Raw genomic sequence first — 22,419 nt, forward strand, 5'->3', positions numbered from 1 at the left:
AGATGGCCATGTTTGAACAAGGGTTTTTCACAACTTTTTGTTTTTTCTTTGAAGCTTGATAATAGCCATACATATTCGGCTTCCTTGGCTATATCTCCCTGAGTTTTGTTCAGTAAGTTAGTGATGCATTCAATATCCTTTGCTTTTACTCTGAGTCTATTACGTCCTTGGATGACTTCAATGCTATTGTTTATTTTTTGTAGCTCCTTCATTGTAGTCTCGGCACATGTTAGTTCCAAGAGATTATGATCACTTGTTAACATCTTTTTTATACACAAATATGTCACTGTTTCCAATAGATTCTCAGAAACAAATATATCATCTAAATGGCCATTTGTTTGAGTGTCGGACCATGTCAATTGTCAGGGTTTATCCCCTTTTGTTTGGCCATTGAGTAAATGTAGATTCTGAACTTCAATGCTTTCTATCCATTCATAGAACATCTTTTCCAATATGTGTTTATCTAGGACATCTCCTAAGATGCCAAGTAACTTCATATTGAAATCTCTGCATATTATTATGGAAGGCATTTGGTATTGTGTGGTTACATCATCCAATTCCTCCATGAACGTGGAGAGAAAATTCTTAAATTTGAACAATTTCGGCTTCTATACACATTGAATATTACTAATGTTTGTGACTCGCCACTAATCTCTATTGACATAAGGAGTATGCAAACTTTTCAAAAGAGGGTTGGGTTCCTAACCTCTTTAACCACAAGGCCTGATCCAGCTTTGATGAATGTAAGGAGACCCGAGAAGGTTCGACCAGTCAACCCCTTTTTTGCAGGATTCAGGTTGCATGTATATCCATCACAACTTGGGGGTCTGTCTGAGCCAGGATTCCTGCCTGTATACAGATGATATCATACGTTTCAAGGCCTATGGTTTTATTATTACAGAGATGAATGAAGACTCTGGTATTCCAGGATTCCATACTCAGGGCAATGTTCCAATGTTTTCTCTGGCTCTAGTCCTCCATCTGATTAGCCATTGCTGAAGCAATCCAGCACCACTCGCAGTCCTCTTTGTTTTCGTATAGTCTTCCAGCTTAATTGTGCTCCACTTGGGATAAAGTCTCAGGTGCAAAGTTGACTTGAATCTGTATATGAGGTTGCTCCCTCATTTCACGTTTCCAGTCAATATCTGATGTTGTTGACAGCAACTTGACATGCGTAATTGTTTCCTTGACTCCTGAATGGGATACTTCATTTGATCTTATCGAGTTGTGACACTCTTCCTGATTTTTCACATGACTTCTTAGTTCAAGTCCTAGTGGTAAGAAGTCAGTTGCAGATTCCAATAGACTATGCATGATTTGCAGGGATTTTAGATGTAATATCACCCAATCAGTACCCCTTTCGTTCATAATTTGTACAATCCTAATATCCTCAGATGTGATGTATCTAAATTTAGAACTATGGTATAATCATTTCACAACATTTCTATGATTTAGTATCAAATCATGTCTGGATTGAAGAATCCTTTCAATTGATAACAGATTGATTGTGTCATCTCCAGTAGTTGTTTTAGGGTTTGTTCTTGGTTCGCTGTCCATATGTTGCTGGCCTTTTGGTCTGGCATAAATTAGTTGCATGTTTCCTTTGGTCTGAGTTATGGATTGTTTCTGTTCCAGAGTTAGGAAGGTCCGACGAACTGACCTAGAGGTTTGTCCCAGAATCATTACTTCCTGACTTGATAGTTTTTGCACATCCTTGGATGTTTTGCTCCTTTCATGACCACCTGTATTTAGCGTTTTCAATTCTTCAGTTGCAGTCAACATCTCTTTGTTTTCTTGGATTGCAATTTCATTTAACAACTCAGAGATGCCTTCATAATTTTCACTTGCATCTCTTTCTGGGTTCGATATTTTATTCGAGTTCATTAGATCTATCATGGGGTCATCTTTCTGCAATTTAATATGGGGTTCATTTGAGATGGCCTATTGCTGATACTGATCTTTTGGGTTTCCTGATTCAGGAAGAAGTCTAAGAGTTGTTTTTGATTTTTCTTTTGGCTCTACTGGGGGAGTTCCTACGGTGCACAGAAAAGCTCTAGATCCATTTGACTTGGGCTTCTGGACAATTCCTGAATGTTTGGACTTTTTAACCCGAGGTTCATTTGTTAGAATTCTTTGGGTAGTCTGGATACTCGCACCAGGAGTTGTCTGTTTTCTCCTGACGTTAGGCTTTTTTTGAAATATGTCAAATGGCAGTAGACTCCTCCGAGTGTCACTCAACTCTATTGCTTTCATACTGGTAATTGATATTTCATTGATGTTACTTACACTGGCTGGCTCTTGTACATTTGAGACTATGGCCAATAACTCATCTGTTCCCAAATGATGCTGATTGCCCTGATTGATCTCATGTGGGACGTTAAGGGAAAGTGTATTCATTGTTTGTCTCGCTTCAATCTCAGGATCGAGTACTTATGTTATACTTTTTGGATCACTAACGGTAGGTCTGGCCACTAGCTCGTTGACAACATCAGTTGTTCCATGTCTGTCATCAGTCCCATCAGGCATAAGATGGTTTATCAAATTTGATAGAACCTAATCAGGATTTTTTGCTTGTAAATTCAGTAGTTTCTGTGATCTTGTTGATTGACGCATCCATTTACAGTTCTCCAGGACTGCTGTCATGAGGTTAACTTTATCCGATTCCTCTCTCCTTGCTAGGGCAAAAAGCCTATTTTACCACATTAAATAAGTCTCAGATTCTTGATCCAGCCTCACATTGACTTTATTTACTATGCCTTCTAGGTATATCAATTTAGTGTGTGACAAAGCTAATGGCGTGCCTTGATCTTTTAATGTGTTGTGAATTGCTTCATATAATTTGATGAATCGAGTCATGGAGTTACATAAGATGGCAAGGTGCAGTTTTTCAATTGTGTTATGACTTCCACAGTTATGTTCACTTGACAACCATTTCCATCATGTTGAAATACAGAGTTGTTTCCTAGTGTTTGTCCACAAGGATTTAGTGAGTATTCCGACTGAGTTGGTCCGCGTCCAACTCTGTCTCCATTGTAGTCATTCATCTCAAAGAGTCTTCACCCATTCGATTGCCATTGAGATCTCAATGTTCTTGTTGATTTTGATAAAGATCTATGGCTATCTCCTGATCAATTAGATCTTCTTGTCTCTCTTCTATTCTGAACGACACTGCATCACTTGCCAGTTTTTTATTATCACGAATGCCAGTATCAGTTGTCCTACAATATGTGGAAAGGCATGCTTTGATCTCAGCTATGTCGCGCGATAATCTTGCTGCAAGTGCAGATTGTGGCGTGGGAGCAATTTGCCTTCCGATTCTTTTTGATTGTGCGTGATGAATGAAGGATTTGAACTCACAAATACCCACTCCAATAAATTGGAGTCTAAAGGGTAATTCATGCTCTTTTTAAGATGCACACTTTCCTGGCAAAGCACACTCACATGTACAGAGGGAATACGCTCAGTGCTCAAGCCCTGCATTTCACTTTCACTTTCATCTTCGAGTCCTCGCTTTCCGTGACTCGAGGAATGAGAGGCTTCCGCCCACTCACCAGTATTTCTCTGCTCAAGGAATAACCCCTCCAAGCCATCCAACAAGGAACCCGCTCCCACTTCCCGCATGGCAGGCTCCCGCTATCTCGAGGTATGTTCTTTTGCTTCTTCTAGACCTTGCCATGTGAGCTCAAGTGCCTGCAAGTGGATTGTTGTTAGAATCGAGCAGGCTAGTATCGACGATGAGCCCAGATCCAGGCGGCTAGATGTTGAGTTTGGGGGTAGGGCAAGTTCTACACGCTATCCCTGATTGATCAATTCCATTTCCATATGTTGTTTTCCTTTTTTAACAGTGCATTCCAGTTGCCTAACGGCCCGGTGTGCTCTATAAATAAAATAAACAATACAAACAATATATGTAGAGGAAGCCTGGAAGTTTTATTCGCAACCAGGGGCGTTGCTAGGGGGGGGGCTAAGGGGGCTATAGCCCCTGATCTTTTGGTTGTAGCCCCGGATAGAATCTCAGGAGCTACAGCCAATAGACTAGCTAGCCCCCAGTCCCAACAGTTCCGACATCAGCTTAGCCACGGGTCTTTTCCAGACCTAACAACTCCCCTGTTCGCAACAATGTGTTTGGGGGCAGTGTGCATTTCAGGCATGTTAGAAGCGCCAATGTTGTTCATTTTATTAGTATTGCCAATAGGGGACAATTGTAACATTCAGATCTTGAAATGCAGTGGGAGGGTGAAACGCTTATATCTTCAGCTCCGGTAAGGCAATTGTCCACACACAATTGGCGTAGCTTTTGTCTGGTGATAGGACCGCACGATGAAATTCCCAAAGTGCTGGGTGCAGGATTCAGCTGTAGACTGACAGCACCAGCTCCTACCCGCTCTGTGGTAAATGGGGTTTTTAAAGTGAATGCAGCTCCTCCTCTCACCACAGCAAAAAGGGTAAACAGACTGCAGAGACTGCACAACCTCAGCACCAGCTCTGTGCCCGCTCCATGGTAAGTAGGGTTTTTACAGTGAATGTAGCTCCTCCTCACACAACAGCAAAAAGTCTAAACAGACTGCTGAGAATGCACCACCTCAGCACCATCTCCATCTTTTATCCCTGCGTGGAAGGGAATAGGCCGTCAGGTGTGTGTGATTTTGATCAATTGCCTGACTTTGTCTGACCCTTGTGTTGGGAGTAAACAGCTCTGATGTTAGTCCCTTCTCTTGTGTGTCGTGCGAAAGGGTTCATGTTGGAAAAGGGGGGGGCAGTGTTTTTTAATGTCATACGTGGTAGGATGGGGAAAAGGTATTGAAAGAAGGGGGATACCGCGTTTCACCCATCGGTGTCCCAGTCCCCGAGGACCCCCCATCCAGGTGATCCTCCCTCAGTGGTCCAACCCCAGGAACTGGATCCAATAGCAATGGCTGTGTCTGGGCCACCTGGATGACAGATCCCCGGGGTTTCGTCAGGAAGACACCTTCAGGTTTCTCACACACCCCTTTCTCTTGCCTGCATCATGGATCTCCAGACCCCTGTTGTCCCTTGGACACGTCCTGTCGCACATACATCATCGATCTTGAGTGTGCGTATCGCTGTGTCCATCTTGGAGGCATTGTTTCATACGATCTTCACAGCTCCAGAATCCAGGTCAATGTCAGGCCAGGCTCTCTCAGCACAGGCACCCCTCTTGTCATAGGGCCGCAATCCAGAGAAACACGTGTCGACCAGCAGAAAGCCACCTGGTTGATGGAACCCTCCTCCTTGTAAGAATAAGAGAGACAAATAAAAATCTTTCCTCCTCCCTCCCCTTTTATCCATGAATATGCAAGGGGAAAAGAGAGTGAGTCTCACAGGATTTCCCCTTAATGCCTCACTGCCACCCCTTCACTCCTTTGGTTTACTTATTGACAGTGAAAGAGAACCTAATAGATTTGGTGGTAAAAGCTGTTTTCTCAGATATTCAGTTTACTCAAGTGATCCAGACACAATTAATAAACAGCTTGGTGCTCCACAAAGGCCTGGAAATTCCTCAGTAAAGTGTGTCATTGTTAGCACTTGCATTCCTATATGCATACATTTTCGTGATGGGGTGTTAGGACATGCATGTCAGTCAGGGGAGTGATTGGGTAGGGGGGACATTGGACAAAGACAGTTGTCTCACAGACGTGAATGAGAGAGTTAACAGCTTGTAACATTTAAGCTGCACTAGATTAATCTCAGACTATGTAAAGACGTTAGATGCACCCACACAAGTATATTTGTCCCTCCCCCACAGTCTTTAAAGTTAGCCTCTCTCACAATTTTTGTTGCTGCAACTTAAACTTATCATTGTTGATTTGCAGTCTGGCCTTTCAGTGACTTCAGTACTGCAGCACAGGATAGCTACGTGCGCAGCAAGGCTGGCACTGCTGTCATTTTGGTGTTTTTTTTAACCATGTCCAAAGTGGCGCGTCATCCCTTACTAAAAGGACTCGGTGCGTATAGAGTCTTCACACTCTTCACAGGTGCTGTAAGCGTCAATGGCTTCCCTTGAATGTCAGGGAACCTAGAAAAAAATCACTCCAGTCTCCAACTGTTGTCCTTGCGTCATTAAGAACCGTTAAAAGCGGTTAGACCGACAAAGGGTTCAGTCTTTTCCAGCAATGATTTGCGCAACCTCACAAGGCTAACTTTGATGCACCTCTTTGAAATAATCAGCTCTTTGTGGATAAAGATGATCCAATGTGTATATGATGATTTTACTCTTAGCGGCCAATTCCCTCTAGCCATTGTTAGTAACTTAGTTTCTGCCCTTTCAGATAATGCCTAAAATCCCAACTTAGCAGGGTGATCAACACATAAGCGTGCAAGTAACAGCATGAACAAACTATTATTTTTCCAGCATTACTGGATATCTATATAATGAATGTCTTTATGCATACAGCATAGTACCCGCTATTCTCAATAAAAGTGGCTGTCAAATGCACAATCACACCTGCACACGTAAGAATAATGTACCATCATTAGTACTTAAAACCCAATGCTTTTTAAGTCATGTTTGTGTAGGTTAGGGCAATAATTTGCTTATTTTAGAAGGCATTTTTCCAAGATTTTCACGTGGGGAAAACACCATGTTCCCCTTCATGTGGGTCTGGTAAGCGTGCTGCGTGTGCACGTTTGCAAAGTTGCTCTGCAAAATTTCTGCTCCACCAACTTTCAAAGCCACCAGGCGCCACTGCATACACCCAGGTACTTTTGGCCCCTTAGCGGAAATCAAAAGCTGGCACCCATGAATATGTTCAATGGACCTTCCCCTTAGAAAAAAGTGCACAAGACAAATAAGTATTGGACTTTTAAAAAAAGTAATTAAAACCAGAAAAATAACTTGAGAGAGGAAATGTTCCAATACATATGCTGGCAAAGTATAAAAGGTGCTCACATTTTAAACCAAGCAATCTGTAGTGAAAAGGAATTCCCTGGAAAACAAAATCCCAGTACAAGACAAGAGCTTGGGGTCTTGGGAGTTAGCGTCTCCACTGGAAACATGGCAACCTGAGTAAAATGCTGGTAGAAAAATACTTGAGAAAGCTGCAGGGGAAAAACTGCACTTGTGTCCAGGATTGCAACCTTTCTTGCCACATTCTGGGCAAATACTCATGAGCTACTTGCCCTCTCATCATTTCCCCTACTCACCCCCCATGCCTGGCTTTCAACAATACTCTGCTTTATAAAGATAACTTGAAAAGGACACATACCATAGTGTCACTCAGATATATAAATCCTTATAGAACTATGTTAGGCAGAAAGTGTACAATTGTGGCATTATTCCCGCATCTTTACAGAGAGACTACAAATACCAGAATGCAATCAGCAAAATGCAAAAAAAAGCCTCTGAGAGCTCTTACAGAGCACTGGGAACATAGAAGATTGTTAAAACATATTGGGGCATATTATATGAATAATATAGTGTTTTAGCATAGTAATTCTGACTTTGCTACCTTGTTTGGAAATTGCCCTTTCATGAGATCAGTGAGCATAGCATTGGGTTGTTGACCAAATGATGTGTCCAATATTAAGTTTTCCAGTTCTAACCTTATGCACTTTATACTCTTTCCCTTTCTCTCCCTCTATTCTGTCCCCTTCATTGGGGATAACATTCTGACAGGGGTGTTTGATATTCCTAATATTTGCTACTGCAAATTTGCTCGTTACAAATAAAAGTTTACAGCACTATGCTCTTTACAGTCAGATGTATATTGAGTGTACATGGAGCATATATGAATTATGATTTTATAAATGTATAATTGTATCTTCATATGAAGAATAGAAGGTGTGTGTAATAATACATATACACTTCATTGACAGTGATCCATTCTGTGTGCATTATCAGAGGGCAGCATTGAAAACTATATATAATGGCTGGGATTCATATATTCAATATGCGGTACATATTGGAAACATTAGTTCATTGTTGTCCCTTGTTCTATTTAATTACGTATTGTCATTAATTATTTGTATGTGTAAATCAGGCAACATATGGGCAAACAAACACAGGTTAAAATGGGTGACCGTTTTACTAATGAAATGACCTGAGTTGGTGTGGCATTAACATTGACAAAGGAGTAAGACAGTTTGTAATAAACCATAGAGATAATATAAAGACTGACCATTGCCTTAATGTATTGCATGTGAACAAGCTACGTGTGTGCAGCGAAATGCGTATTACAGGTTTTTCTTTTTTTCACCCTAGGCTCACAGCATTTATTAAAGTACCCAGTGTACCGCCCAGAAGACCTGGATTTGTCCCTTTTTATATATGTTATGGATTGGCGGTGGAGTGCATTTGTGTGAGGCCGTCGAGCCCCACAATTCTTTTCATTTGGATATACATTTATATATTTATGTATATAACAAAAAGTTATTCTGGTTTGTCTTGCACGTGCAAGCTGGATTTGAAATTCTCTATGTCTTCGCAGCTCCTTACCTAGAGATAGAAGCTCTTTTCATGTGGGTCACATGACAGCTTGACCTTTAGAGTGCAATACTTTCAAGGACTGACAGTAGGAAGGTTTAAAAACAAGAATGCAGATGTGAGTGTTTTCCAAGTGTGTTAGGAGATATTTAAAACTAAGGAAAGACACATCAAAATATTTAAAACTAAGAAAGCATACAGCATCCAGGACTGTGAACAATCTCCCATCTGTGCAGTAACTGGGACCGACCCTGCTTAGCTTGAAAGTGAGAAAGGGCCCAGCCCATTCAGGCCATGTTTCTCTAACTGGACTTGCAGCTTGCATTCATTTATTAGGCACCATGGTCTGAGGGGGCTGGCCCTTTTCTTGCTTTGAAGCTAAGCAGGGTTGTTCCTGGTTTCTACATGAATGAGAGTCCCTGATGCCTATTGTGTCACTGGCCATGGCCAGTGACTTTACACCCCTCATCACGGTAGCTGTAAAAATACATTATTTTCTCTGTAACCACGGTTATTGAAAGAAGGGGGATACCGCGTTTCACCCATCGGTGTCCCAGTCCCCGAGGACCCCCCATCCAGGTGATCCTCCCTCAGTGGTCCAACCCCAGGAACTGGATCCAATAGCAATGGCCGTGTCTGGGCCACCTGGATGACAGATCCCCGGGGTTTCGTCAGGAAGACACCTTCAGGTTTCTCACACACCCCTTTCTCTTGCCTGCATCATGGATCTCCAGACCCCTGTTGTCCCTTGGACACGTCCTGTCGCACATTCATCATCGATCTTGAGTGTGCGTATCGCTGTGTCCATCTTGGAGGCATTGTTTCATACGATCTTCACAGTTCCAGAATCCAGGTCAATGTCAGGCCAGGCTCTCTCAGCACAGACACCCCTCTTGTCATAGGGCCGCAATCCAGAGAAACACGTGTCGACCAGCAGAAAGCCACCTGGTTGATGGAACCCTCCTCCTTGTAAGAATAAGAGAGACAAATAAAAATCTTTCCTCCTCCCTCCCCTTTTATCCATGAATATGCAAGGGGAAAAGAGAGTGAGTCTCACAGGATTTCCCCTTGCCACCCCTTCACTCCTTTGGTTTACTTATTGACAGTGAAAGAGAACCTAATAGATTTGGTGGTAAAAGCTGTTTTCTCAGATATTCAGTTTACTCAAGTGATCCAGACACAATTAATAAACAGCTTGGTGCTCCACAAAGGCCTGGAAATTCCTCAGTAACGTGTGTCATTGTTAGCACTTGCATTCCTATATGCATACATTTTCGTGATGGGGTGTTAGGACATGCATGTCAGTCAGGGGAGTGATTGGGTAGGGGGGACATTGGACAAAGACAGTTGTCTCACAGACGTGAATGAGAGAGTTAACATCTTGTAACATTTAAGCTGCACTAGAATAATCTCAGACTATGTAGAGACGTTAGATGCACCCACACAAGTATATTTGCCCCTCCCCCACAGTCTTTAAAGTTAGCCTCTCTCACAATTTTTGTTGCTGCAACTTAAACTTATCATTGTTGATTTGCAGTCTGGCCTTTCAGTGACTTCAGTTCTGCAGCACAGGATAGCTACGTGCGCAGCAAGGCTGGCACTGCTGTCATTTTGGTGTTTTTTTTAACCACGTCCAAAGTGGCGCGTCATCCCTTACTAAAAGGACTCAGTGCGTATAGAGTCTTCACACTCTTCACAGGTGCTGTAAGCGTCAATGGCTTCCCTTGAATGTCAGGGAACCTAGAAAAAAATCACTCCAGTCTCCAACTGTTGTCCTTGCGTCATTAAGAACCGTTAAAAGCGGTTAGACCGACAAAGGGTTCAGTCTTTTCCAGCAATGATTTGCGCGACCTCACAAGGCTAACTTTGATGCACCTCTTTGAAATAATCAGCTCTTTGTGGATAAAGATGATCCAATGTGTATATGATGATTTTACTCTTAGCGGCCAATTCCCTCTAGCCATTGTTAGTAACTTAGTTTCTGCCCTTTCAGATAATGCCTAAAATCCCAACTTAGCAGGGTGATCAACACATAAGCGTGCAAGTAACAGCATGAACAAACTATTATTTTTCCAGCATTACTGGATATCTATATAATGAATGTCTTTATGCATACAGCATAGTACCCGCTATTCTCAATAAAAGTGGCTTTCAAATGCACAATCACACCTGCACACGTAAGAATAATGTACCATCATTAGTACTTAAAACCCAATGCTTTTTAAGTCATGTTTGTGTAGGTTAGGGCAATAATTTGCTTATTTTAGAAGGCATTTTTCCAAGATTTTCACGTGGGGAAAACACCATGTTCCCCTTCATGTGGGTCTGGTAAGCGTGCTGCGTGTGCACGTTTGCAAAGTTGCTCTGCAAAATTTCTGCTCCACCAACTTTCAAAGCCACCAGGCGCCACTGCATACACCCAGGTACTTTTGGCCCCTTAGCGGAAATCAAAAGCTGGCACCCATGAATATGTTCAATGGACCTTCCCCTTAGAAAAAAGTGCACAAGACAAGGAAGTATTGGACTTTTAAAAAAAGTAATTAAAACCAGAAAAATAACTTGAGAGAGGAAATGTTCCAATACATATGCTGGCAAAGTATAAAAGGTGCTCACATTTTAAACCAAGCAATCTGTAGTGAAAAGGAATTCCCTGGAAAACAAAATCCCAGTACAAGACAAGAGCTTGGGGTCTTGGGAGTTAGCGTCTCCACTGGAAACATGGCAACCTGAGTAAAATGCTGGTAGAAAAATACTTGAGAAAGCTGCAGGGGAAAAACTGCACTTGTGTCCAGGATTGCAACCTTTCTTGCCACATTCTGGGCAAATACTCATGAGCTACTTGCCCTCTCATCATTTCCCCTACTCACCCCCCATGCCTGGCTTTCAACAATACTCTGCTTTATAAAGATAACTTGAAAAGGACACATACCATAGTGTCACTCAGATATATAAATCCTTATAGAACTATGTTAGGCAGAAAGTGTACAATTGTGGCATTATTCCCGCATCTTTACAGAGAGACTACAAATACCAGAATGCAATCAGCAAAATGCAAAAAAAGCCTCTCAGAGCTCTTACAGAGCACTGGGAACATAGAAGATTGTTAAAACATATTGGGGCATATTATATGAATAATATAGTGTTTTAGCATAGTAATTCTGACTTTGCTACCTTGTTTGGAAATTGCCCTTTCATGAGATCAGTGAGCATAGCATTGGGTTGTTGATCAAATGATGTGTCCAGTATTAAGTTTTCCAGTTCTAACCTTATGCACTTTATACTCTTTCCCTTTCTCTCCCTCTATTCTGTCCCCTTCATTGGGGATAACATTCTGACAGGGGTGTTTGATATTCCTAATATTTCCTACTGCAAATTTGCTCGTTACAAATAAAAGTTTACAGCACTATGCACTTTACAGTCAGATGTATATTGAGTGTACATGGAGCATATATGAATTATGATTTTATAAATGTATAATTGTATCTTCATATGAAGAATAGAAGGTGTGTGTAATAATACATATACACTTCATTGACAGTGATCCATTCTGTGTGCATTATCAGAGGGCAGCATTGAAAACTATATATAATGGCTGGGATTCATATATTCAATATGCGGTACATATTGGAAACATTAGTTCATTGTTGTCCCTTGTTCTATTTAATTACGTATTGTCATTAATTATTTGTATGTGTAAATCAGGCAACATATGGGCAAACAAACACAGGTTAAAATGGGTGACCGTTTTACTAATGAAATGACCTGAGTTGGTGTGGCATTAACATTGACAAAGGAGTAAGACAGTTTGTAATGAACCATAGAGATGATATAAAGACTGACCATTGCCTTAATGTATTGCATGTGAACAAGCTACGTGTGTGCAGCGAAATGCGTATTAGAGGTTTTTCTTTTTTTCACCCTAGGCTCACAGCATTTATTAAAGTACCCAGTTTACCCCCCAGAAGACCTGGATTTGTCCCTTTTTATATATGTTATGGATTGGCGGTGGAGTGCATTTGTGTGAGGCCGTCGAGCCCCACAATTCTTTTCATTTGGATATACATTTATATATTTATGTATATAACAAAAAGTTATTCTGGTTTGTCTTGCACGTGCAAGCTGGATTTGAAATTCTCTATGTCTTCGCAGCTCCTTACCTAGAGATAGAAGCTCTTTTCATGTGGGTCTCATGACAGCTTGACCTTTAGAGTGCAATACTTTCAAGGACTGACAGTAGGAAGGTTTAAAAACAAGAATGCAGATGTGAGTGTTTTCCAAGTGTGTTAGGAGATATTTAAAACTAAGGAAAGACGCATCAAAATATTTAAAACTAAGAAAGCATACAGCATCCAGGACTGTGAACAATCTCCCATCTGTGCAGTAACTGGGACCGACCCTGCTTAGCTTGAAAGTGAGAAAGGGCCCAGCCCATTCAGGCCATGTTTCTCTAACTGGACTTGCAGCTTGCATTCATTTATTAGGCACCATGGTCTGAGGGGGCTGGCCCTTTTCTTGCTTTGAAGCTAAGCAGGGTTGTTCCTGGTTTCTACATGGATGAGAGTCCCTGATGCCTATTGTGTCACTGGCCATGGCCAGTGACTTTACACCCCTCATCACGGTAGCTGTAAAAATACATTATTTTCTCTGTAACCACGGTTATCTTGGTTTTGTAGTTCTTATACCAGCAGCAGTGCTCAAGTCCTAAAAATGAAAGTTGGGGGCCTCTTTGACATACGCAGTGGTGTGTGACATTACAAGAAACCAGCATATCAAAGTGACAAATGCAAATTTCATTCAACTGGCTTTCCAACCATACAAATTGCGCAGGATGAATGGCATTTGCCTTTCATAAAATAAACACCCACCAAAAAACAAAGAGAGGTTATTTTCTTCTAAATAGTGTTTGAAAATGTTAAAAGCTGTGTATGTTTTAAACTCAAAGAATCAATACCAATGTTTACCGTGGAACAGTCAGTCCCAAAATATGTAATTTCAACTTTAGTTGTAGTGTGTTTTCAATCAGGTTATATGGTGCAGTGGTGAAGTGCCTGGCCTGTGACCCTGGTGACTTCAGTTCAAATCCACAGGTCAGCATACATTCAAAGAAGATAGTCAACTGTTCTCACTTTACACAAGAGCTGTAAAATACCCAGAGGGATTGCATTCATCCTCTGAAAAAAGTGAGTGGACAGACCCATGTGTACCCTTGACTTGAGCCCTGACCTGTGGTTATCGGGAAAAGATGCTTCCCTGACACCCAAGCCCTCACCAAGTGCACCCCCATCTGTGCCAGCTCCCCCCACTTACAATATGGCCTCCTCACCTCCCCTGCCCTTTCCCATTCCCCCCATAACACACAGTGGGCCTCATTCCGAGATTGGAGGTAGTCATGGCGCTATTTGTACCATGACTGCCTCCAATAACGGTACCGGCACCATGCTCGTTCAATGGGGACTTACCGGTATAGTCCAACCTTTGCGGGACAGGTAAGTCCCCATTGAAAAAAACATTCCCCATTCCCATTTGATCCCCATAGGGCTCAATGGGAAGGGGGAAGTAACTAATAACGGTACCGCAATTTGCGGTACCGTTATTGGCTCTGATTTCCCTTAACGGGTCCCGTCCATAACGCCTGGTAAAAAAATCGTAGTAGGGATTACCGGCACAGGTCTCCTTACTGGTGTCCGGTATCTCTTACTGCCCCACTCGGAATGAGGCCCAGTGTTTCTGTGATGCAGTTTGCTATGAAATGTCAGCTATTCGTGGCTATAGCCGAGGTTACAGAAAAGATTCATGTTCCAAGCTCCGTCCCTTTAACCCCTTCAACTCCTACATTTCACTTGGGAACCCCTTCTCCATCAAATATTTAAAAAACTTCTGGAAGGAATAACCCCAAACCACAAAAAGGATGCTAGTCAATGCTTCATGCCCAAGTTGTTTTGCATCTGGTCAAAATCTGTCCAGCTATTTAGGCTGTGCAGTGGAGCAAAAATTGAAATTTTTGTCTATGGGGAAAAGAATGGGGACTACACCGAAACTTTTTTCTATTTTCCAAATAACATTTTTATTTTTCCATAGTCAGAAGTTATTAGCAAATCATTTTATCGGGTTTCCTATGGGATTGGAATTCCGACTCAACTTAACTATAAGGTGACGACTGCCTCCCTATTATATATATATATATATATATATATATATATATATATATAACTATATATATATATATATATATATATATATACACACTCTGTAGCAGCCGCGAGTGATAGATGAGGAGAGAAGTTGCATAGGAAGGTGCAGTTCCCGACAGGACATGTGGGTGACTTTTGATCCCTGCGCCACAGGTTTGTCTATATAGTGGATCATGCTACATGCTTCTCTGCACTCGTAAGCTTGTGCATGCATAATACAGATGTGCTACAAAGGGACCTCTAAACATTATAGTAAAGGCAGTCATTGCATCTGGGCCCTTACCATGCAAGCTTCTAGGGAGGCGGTGCGCTTGACCCAGATGCTGACATTATTTGATGACAAACAGTCAGTAGCAGATGCACAAATGGACAGACAAAGTGCTTTGGAGGTGCGTTCCAGCACAGAAATCTTGCTTTTGATGAACCTGGACAAATATAAAAACAAGGAGCTCTCAAACTGGTGGGAGGTGCATTCTCGTCAGAATTATTTGGATGTGGGATGCAATCCGAGGGGTCCGCGTATCATGATCACCCCATCAATTGAGTATCAAGATCCAGCAACGCAGCACTAGTGGGGAGATGCCACAAATGAATGTTCAGCCAAATTGTTAGCAATGACGGTGAAATATGCTAAAACAGATGGATCACCAATAATTAAATGAATATCAGCTATTGAGTCACACTTAAAAAATATTATTGTCACAGAGGAAGGTAATACATTGACGCAAATTATTGATGTGAGTCTGGGGACATTTGAAGAAGAAATAAACAGTGAAAGCATGGAAATGTATTTGTGACAAGGATGATTACGAATCAGGCCGGATTTACACCTTTTAAAACAGTTTGAGAATCCCAGGAAGCCGAGTTCCGGCAGTACCACTGCTACACTTATATCATCTGTGACTTCATCCTCCTCTGAATCGGATATGTCTAACTGTGAAAGTGACACACTGGGGATTAAGTTTAATTTCAGAAGAGATGCAGCTCCTTTGCCAAGATGGTAAATTACAAAAACAGGGAAGAGGCCGTGGCCGTATTCCCACAGCATGAAAAAGACCTGCAGTGGAGGATGTGACAAGAGAGTGAGAACCATCTACTCAAGTCAGACCGACGCGTTATGGAGGCTGTGGGAAGAATAATGTCCTCCACAGATGCTTTAGTGGTTAATCTGTCACTACATGTCTTGACGGATAAAGAACGTGATGATTTGAAATTAGGCTTCAAATTTTGTCCTTCCAGCAATTATGACTATGTCAAACACAAATCGACTTTGATCAGTTCATATGGAAAATTAAGCTGAAAAGGTTTTTTGCTCTTAATCTTAAAAAGTCTATACCTTCCACTTCATGTACAGTCAGAACTGATTAGAAGATTTCTGATTTACCATCTTTAGTAGATCTGGTTGATTTATCTGACAATGTCAGTAATGAGGCTGGCATTAATCTTACTGAGGTTGACATCAATCCCGATTGGGCATATACATCACGTTTTAGGAGTACATCAATATTCAACCCCTTCTTACCAGTGGGGGGTTGTCTCAAAGCATTTGAGGAACTTGTTATTGATGATCTACGACATCTTAGATTCACCAGTGTCGAACAGAAGTCATAACCTCACACACCAGTAGGAATGCACATTGGACTCCTTAAACCAGATGTCTGAAGTGGTGTTCAAACCCTCAGACAAAGGATCCAACATTGTATTACTGAATCCTAGTGATTATGTTGCTGAGGCTTCCTGCCAATTGAAAGATATTTCTTGTTACCGCAAGTTGAATGTCACTCCTTTTCCTGAAATGCAGATACAACTAAACTCCCTGTTGAAAGAATTGAGTGATAATGGCATTTTAGATTTGGACATTTGTGTTTTATTTTCTCCTATTTCTTTGGTCATGCCCACCATATATTTTTTGCCCAAAATTCACAAATCTATGGTGTGGACCGCTAGTACACCAATTGTCACATTGCCTTGGTCCCTTTTGGAAAATGTATCTAAATTTGTGAATGAGACATTAATTTCCTTTGTGTCCATGTTAGCTTCCTATTTACGTGACACCAATGATTTTTTTAAACATATCAATGAAATATCTCGGGGTCTGGTGTTATTATGGCCACTCTTGATGTTGTCTCCCTTTATACCTCTATTGAGCATGTGGTGGGGATGACGACCTGTAAATATTTTTTGGACAATCCTGGAATCATTTTTCACATACTGATATGATTTTGAAGTTGCTGGAATTCTGTTTGAATAATAATGCTTTTCTTTTGATGGAGCCTTTGAGCATCAGCAAAGGAGAACTGTGATGGGCAGCACTTTTGCACCATTCTATGCTAATCTTACAATGGGATGGTGGGAAGATACTATGGTCTGGAATTTACTGATCATGTGGTGACCTGGTGGTGCTATTATTGATGATGTATTCATCATTTGGAAGGGTGATGAACTTGATTGGATGAAATGTGTCAAACATCTTAACTCAATCAGTATTCATTTACAATTCACTGAGAGACATAGCTATTCTCAGGCTGTATTTATTGATGTTTGTGTGAATTTAGATACTTCAGGATTCAATACTACTCTATATACAAAGCCTACTAGTTCTGGTATTCCCTTACACGTCTCAAGCAATCATATATAAATCTCACCCCTTATGCATAAATGGCCCGATTATTAATAAGTTGCATAGTGCTTAATGAACAATAATATAAAAAGTACAAGAAAACACATGTGCATTAATCCTTGGTTTATAAAGTGCATGACAGCCAAATATATTGTTAAAGTGCCAATCAATAGATGATAAATTGCGGAACAGAACATCACATTATGCATCCAGCACCCTCATGAATCTATATGTACAGATCATACTGTAGAGGGACTAAATGCCTCTTGTTATAAACCTTAAAAAACCGTGCATATAACACAATATTCACAATCGACGGACTGATACAATAAAAAATGATAATCATACAATTAAACATTATCAGCTACCCAAGGCAAAAAACATAAAAGCACAATTACATGAAAGCAGAGTACTGTGAGGACAGAAAGTAATCAATAAATGACTACACTCCCAAAACTGTATATAATTCCTCATCAACATTATGCCCTTTTGCAGTTCTAGTATCCAAATCCAAAATCCTTTTGGTCGCCAGTTGTCAGAGTTTGAGTAATCTATCTCCCCCTTGTGGAGGCACAGGTACATGTACTGCTCCAAAGAAAGACAGTTCATCTGCATTGCTGCCATGACATTCTAGAGCATGTTTAGCCATCGGATATGAATGGTCCTAATGGCTCTCAAATGTTACAGTATACAAACTTTCAATTTGCAACTGGTGTTACCCACATACCATTATTTGCATGGCCAACTTAAAACGTAAACCATGTATGTAGAGTTGCAAGTGATAAAATGTTGAATAATACATGAAGTGCCGAACACTGGATGTATATAGATTTTAGAAGGCATTGCATATGCACACAGTTTACATTTCATACATTTATAAAGCCCTTGATTGGATTGGACAACCACGTACTGGGCACCTCATTGTTTTTAATTAGAGTTAAAAAACTGGAGACCAATTTGTCTTTTAAACACAGATATTTCCTAAAAGTTAGACATGGATGACTTGGCATAATAGTGGACAGACCCTATCCAGTTTAAAGACATGCCAATGCTTTTGTACTATGCGTCTAATCTGATGCAACACTTGCCTGTATGTTAAAATAAGACCGGCTTCATTGGAGATATTCGAATCTGTTAGAGGAGAATCAGTAAGCAAACTTTGGCGATTAAGACCTCTGGCTTTTATGTACGCATTCTCAATTACCTCTTGCGCATAGCTTTTGATCGAAAATTCAATGCTGATCTTGAACATTCTCTGGTAATTTCAGTGCAATGATATCTAATGAATTTGCCGTAAGAAATACCTTTTTTACAACTGACAGGATGGTTGATCGAGTGAAAACAGGTATGTAGTTGTCCTGGCAGCCTTGCAAATGTCTGTTTTAGGTTGATTAAGCTATGTATAAAGTTGCACTGCCATCCTAGACAAATACAATTTCCTGGAGAAAAAGGTTTGCAATTGAGCTAATTTGCATACCCACAATTCCTTGCTGTTGTGGCTCAGAACTGGAGTGAGCTTCCAGCGATGCCTACTAGGTGGCGTTGTAGAATATGTGCCTTCGCTCAAATCGACTTTCCTACTTTCACATTTCAGGCAAAAGGGTTTTTTCAAACCTTTTTAAATCCACCATAACTTTCTTGGTGTTGTGGAAACATAGACACATGCTCCAACCACAAGCTTGTCAGGACTATACTGCACTGATGATCCTTAATAAGGGTGAAACCAGGTATGTAGATGTCCTGGCAGCCTTGCAAATGTCTTTCTTGGGTTGATTAAGCTATGTATTAAGTAGCTCTGCCCTCTTAGACAAAGACAATTTCTGGGAGAAACGGTTTGCATTTGAGCTAATTTGAATACCCACAATTCCTTACTGTTGTGGCTCAGAACTAGAGGTGAAATGTGCGGCGTTGTGGAATGTGTGGCTCAAATGGACTTTCCTACTATAAATATAAATATCTATCTATATAAAAGGAAAAATCTTTAGGTGCAGGGACATTAAAGTGAAAACTTAATGCAACAAAACCCCTAAAATTCAGCTAAAGACACCTTAACTTCGTGCCCGCTGTTGTAAAGTCTATGACCACCATGTTACATCACAGATAACATCCCTTATGGGGCATTTATGACTCCTTTGAATGCTATTGTCATGGTGCAAGTTCTTTGATGTTAGGCTGCTGGCAAGGTCCATTTATGACCCAATCACGCCTCCCGAGTGATTCCAGCATCTGCCCATGCCTTTGTCAGACATTCAGCCTCCAACGGTGGGAAAGGTTTCCTTCAGGAAAGGCCTGGCTGTTTGAAAGATCTGATTATTTGAAATGGGCCACCGGTCAGGATTAATTCAGTGTATATTTAAGGATTCTAGCCCAAGCTCAGAGACAGATGGAAGTTGTAAAGGGAGGGGCATGCTGAGAATCACCTCCAGTTAGCGTCATAAACCTTTTTAGTTGAGCTTCAAAAGCCACTGTTCATAATTGTCTCTTTAGAAAGCACCTCCCATGTCCTTAAGCTTGTTGGGGATGATGGACCACTTAGCAGTCCAGGCCCAAATTAGGTTTCATGCACAAAATGTAGCTTTTACAATCATTTTCTTTTCCTCTTGCTTTTATATATTCACAAAACACTGCAACATAACTGAAACGCTCACCTGACTCCCACGGAGGCGCTGGCCTGGTTTGCGCTGCTGTGACCTCTTCTAAGGTGATGCGCAGGGTTCGGAAGACGGACTGGACCGGGCCCCCAAATCTGGCTTGTCTGGCTTGCAGAAGTATCCTTCTGTAGGCAAAAATAGGGGATTAACTGTCTGCGGGGTAATGCAATCAGCCTCCCACTTTCCCCTCTCACCCTCCTCGAAACCCTTCTGTGATTCCTCGTAGCGTCTCACCTTAGGGTCTGAAAGGACGAGCTCTCCATCCTGCTTCTGATGCAGGGGCGCATTGGAATCCAGTTACTTCACTGGATTTTCGGATTGGTGAGAACCAAATTTGCTTGGCTTCCAGGTAAGTTATTTTGATAAGAGGTTCCCCTTGTGTCTATGCATTAATGTACTAATGCTAGTGTATTTTTCCCCATAGGGGCCGGGGTACGGAATGCCGGGGAACAGGCACCGACCCGAGATGAGAGGTGAAATCCTTGTAGAAATCAGGTAAGTCTTTAATGAGCGTTTTTTGGTAATGTCTTTTCATTCGCTCATTAACGCTGATGTCTCTTTTTCCCCTTAGGGGCCGGTGTCCGGAAATGCCAGGATGCGGCGCAGACCCGAAATGAAGAGGGAATGAATCAACAGGTAAGTCTTAACATGGAGATTTAGCTTTCCTTATTCCCTTCTCTCTCTCACCTTTTGTTCTTGTCTTTTTCTCCCTAGGCGCTGGGGCGTGACTGCGAATCCGGATGATCGCTGCTGAACATGGAGGCGCCCTGTAAAGGTGAGTGGAATGCGGCGCTGCAGCGATCGAAGCGATGAGCTTTTAAATAAAAGTCTTCCTTTTCAGGATTGTCGGCGAGATGTCTCTGGGATGCGATTTAGCAGGTAAGGACTTTTCCTTCTTCTGTTCTCTTCTTCTCTTCCTTTACAGGTGATCCAGGATGCTGGCAGGCGTGGCAGAAGTCAGGATGCAGGAGCAGACACGGTGAGCGTCCAGCTGCTAGATGCAGAACAACGCGAAGCACGTGTGGCTGTTCGGGTGGGGTTTAAATAGACTTGGAAGAAGTTCCAGGTATGTATCCTTCCTCCAATCAGGTATGTATCCTTCCCCGACCACGCCCGGATGGTAAATTAGTCCCACAGGTAAAGTAGTTCCTTTCAGGCCTCAAGGAGGCCGGGATCCTGCAGCATGGTCTTCATCAGGTAAGTGCACCAAAGAACTTCCATAATGAGCCTGGCGCCTATGGCGCCAGGACTGATGTCTATTATGAGCCTGGCGCCATAGGCGCCAGGACACTGTCCAAAGGGCCCCTGTATGGGGTTGCTGGGTCCTTCCTTGGGGACTGGATGTCTGCTTTCGGGGATGCAGGGCTTGAACCGGCTCCCCGGGAGCGGGCATCATGACAATAACATTTATTTTGCTTATCAAAGTCCTGCCAAATACTTTACAAGAATCGGTAGGATTTATAATGCTCATTCTTAATCCTTTCAAGGAAAACAGACACAATGCAATGCCCAATATGTTTTTTTATTTCCTATAAAATGCTGTGCTTTTCATCCCAGATTGAACTGTGTTTTCATTTTAAAAAGGTTGATGGATACTTTTGGAACTGGTAATATTTATTTTGGGCCTTGTGAGCTACTTAGAACATATATTATGATCGTAGATGGGGACCAATCATTGCCCATTACCTTGCATTTTTTTAAAACTTGGCACTGTTCTTCTTTGCATCCTTTTCTTTCACATATATTTCCCTACAGTTTTCAAGTAGAATTCATTAGTGTACATAATTCCTCTTGCATCCACAATTGGAATGCAGATCGACGGTGAAGTGGATTTTCTGTTTCTCTTCTTTCCTGCCCAGTGGAGCACCATGGCTCAAAAATATTGTATTTGGTATAATTTTCTAGCATTCAATTGATGGTTTTACCAATTTCAGAGGTTATGCTTGGTGTGAAACATGGGGAGACGTCAGCCTCATTTTGATAACTTAAATAGGTAAATGAAGAGCATTTCCTCTGATTAGCACTAGAACTTTAGTCCAATGTTGTTTATCCTGCATTTTAGCCACTTTCATGTTTGACATATATTTGATATTTGATGTTCCAGATCAATTGTAATGCTCCATGTCTAAAGAGCTGTTTAATAAGACTGCTGTTGATCTCCTCAAACTGGACAATGAAAGCCTCTTTCAGGGGTATAACTGCGTTTCTAAGAACATACAAAGAATAGTGCCACATCTTCAGACCCATCTAGACAGCAGATTTCCTTTTGACTCTTAACAGTAATGATTCCAAACGAAGCATGTGATAGATATTGGTGTGATCAACATTTGGGATAACTTGCTCTGTATTGCCACTGGCCGACCCTTGACAATGCCATTGGTCTTGCTATCTCAACACACTTCAACACTGTGGATAATAAATGTCTGACTCATCCACTACAATGAATAGGTGGTTTGATGGATGGGGCAACAAGTCATTTTAAAGAAGGTATGAGTAGGGGCCTGATTTCTGCAT

At 41.5% G+C, this 22,419-nt stretch overlaps 1 protein-coding gene across 2 annotated transcripts in view; it reads left to right on the forward strand.

Moving 5' to 3' along the window:
* The window catches only part of ESR1 (estrogen receptor 1), a 2,052,928-nt gene that overhangs the window by 368,195 nt on the left and 1,662,314 nt on the right, over nt 1-22,419 (forward strand). The gene's annotated exons all lie outside the window — the stretch shown is intronic.

The sequence above is a fragment of the Ambystoma mexicanum genome, chromosome 4p, assembly GCF_040938575.1.
Source record: "Ambystoma mexicanum isolate Mex_15411 chromosome 4p, UKY_AmexF1_1, whole genome shotgun sequence".
In the NCBI taxonomy this organism is placed as follows: Eukaryota; Metazoa; Chordata; class Amphibia; order Caudata; family Ambystomatidae; genus Ambystoma; species Ambystoma mexicanum.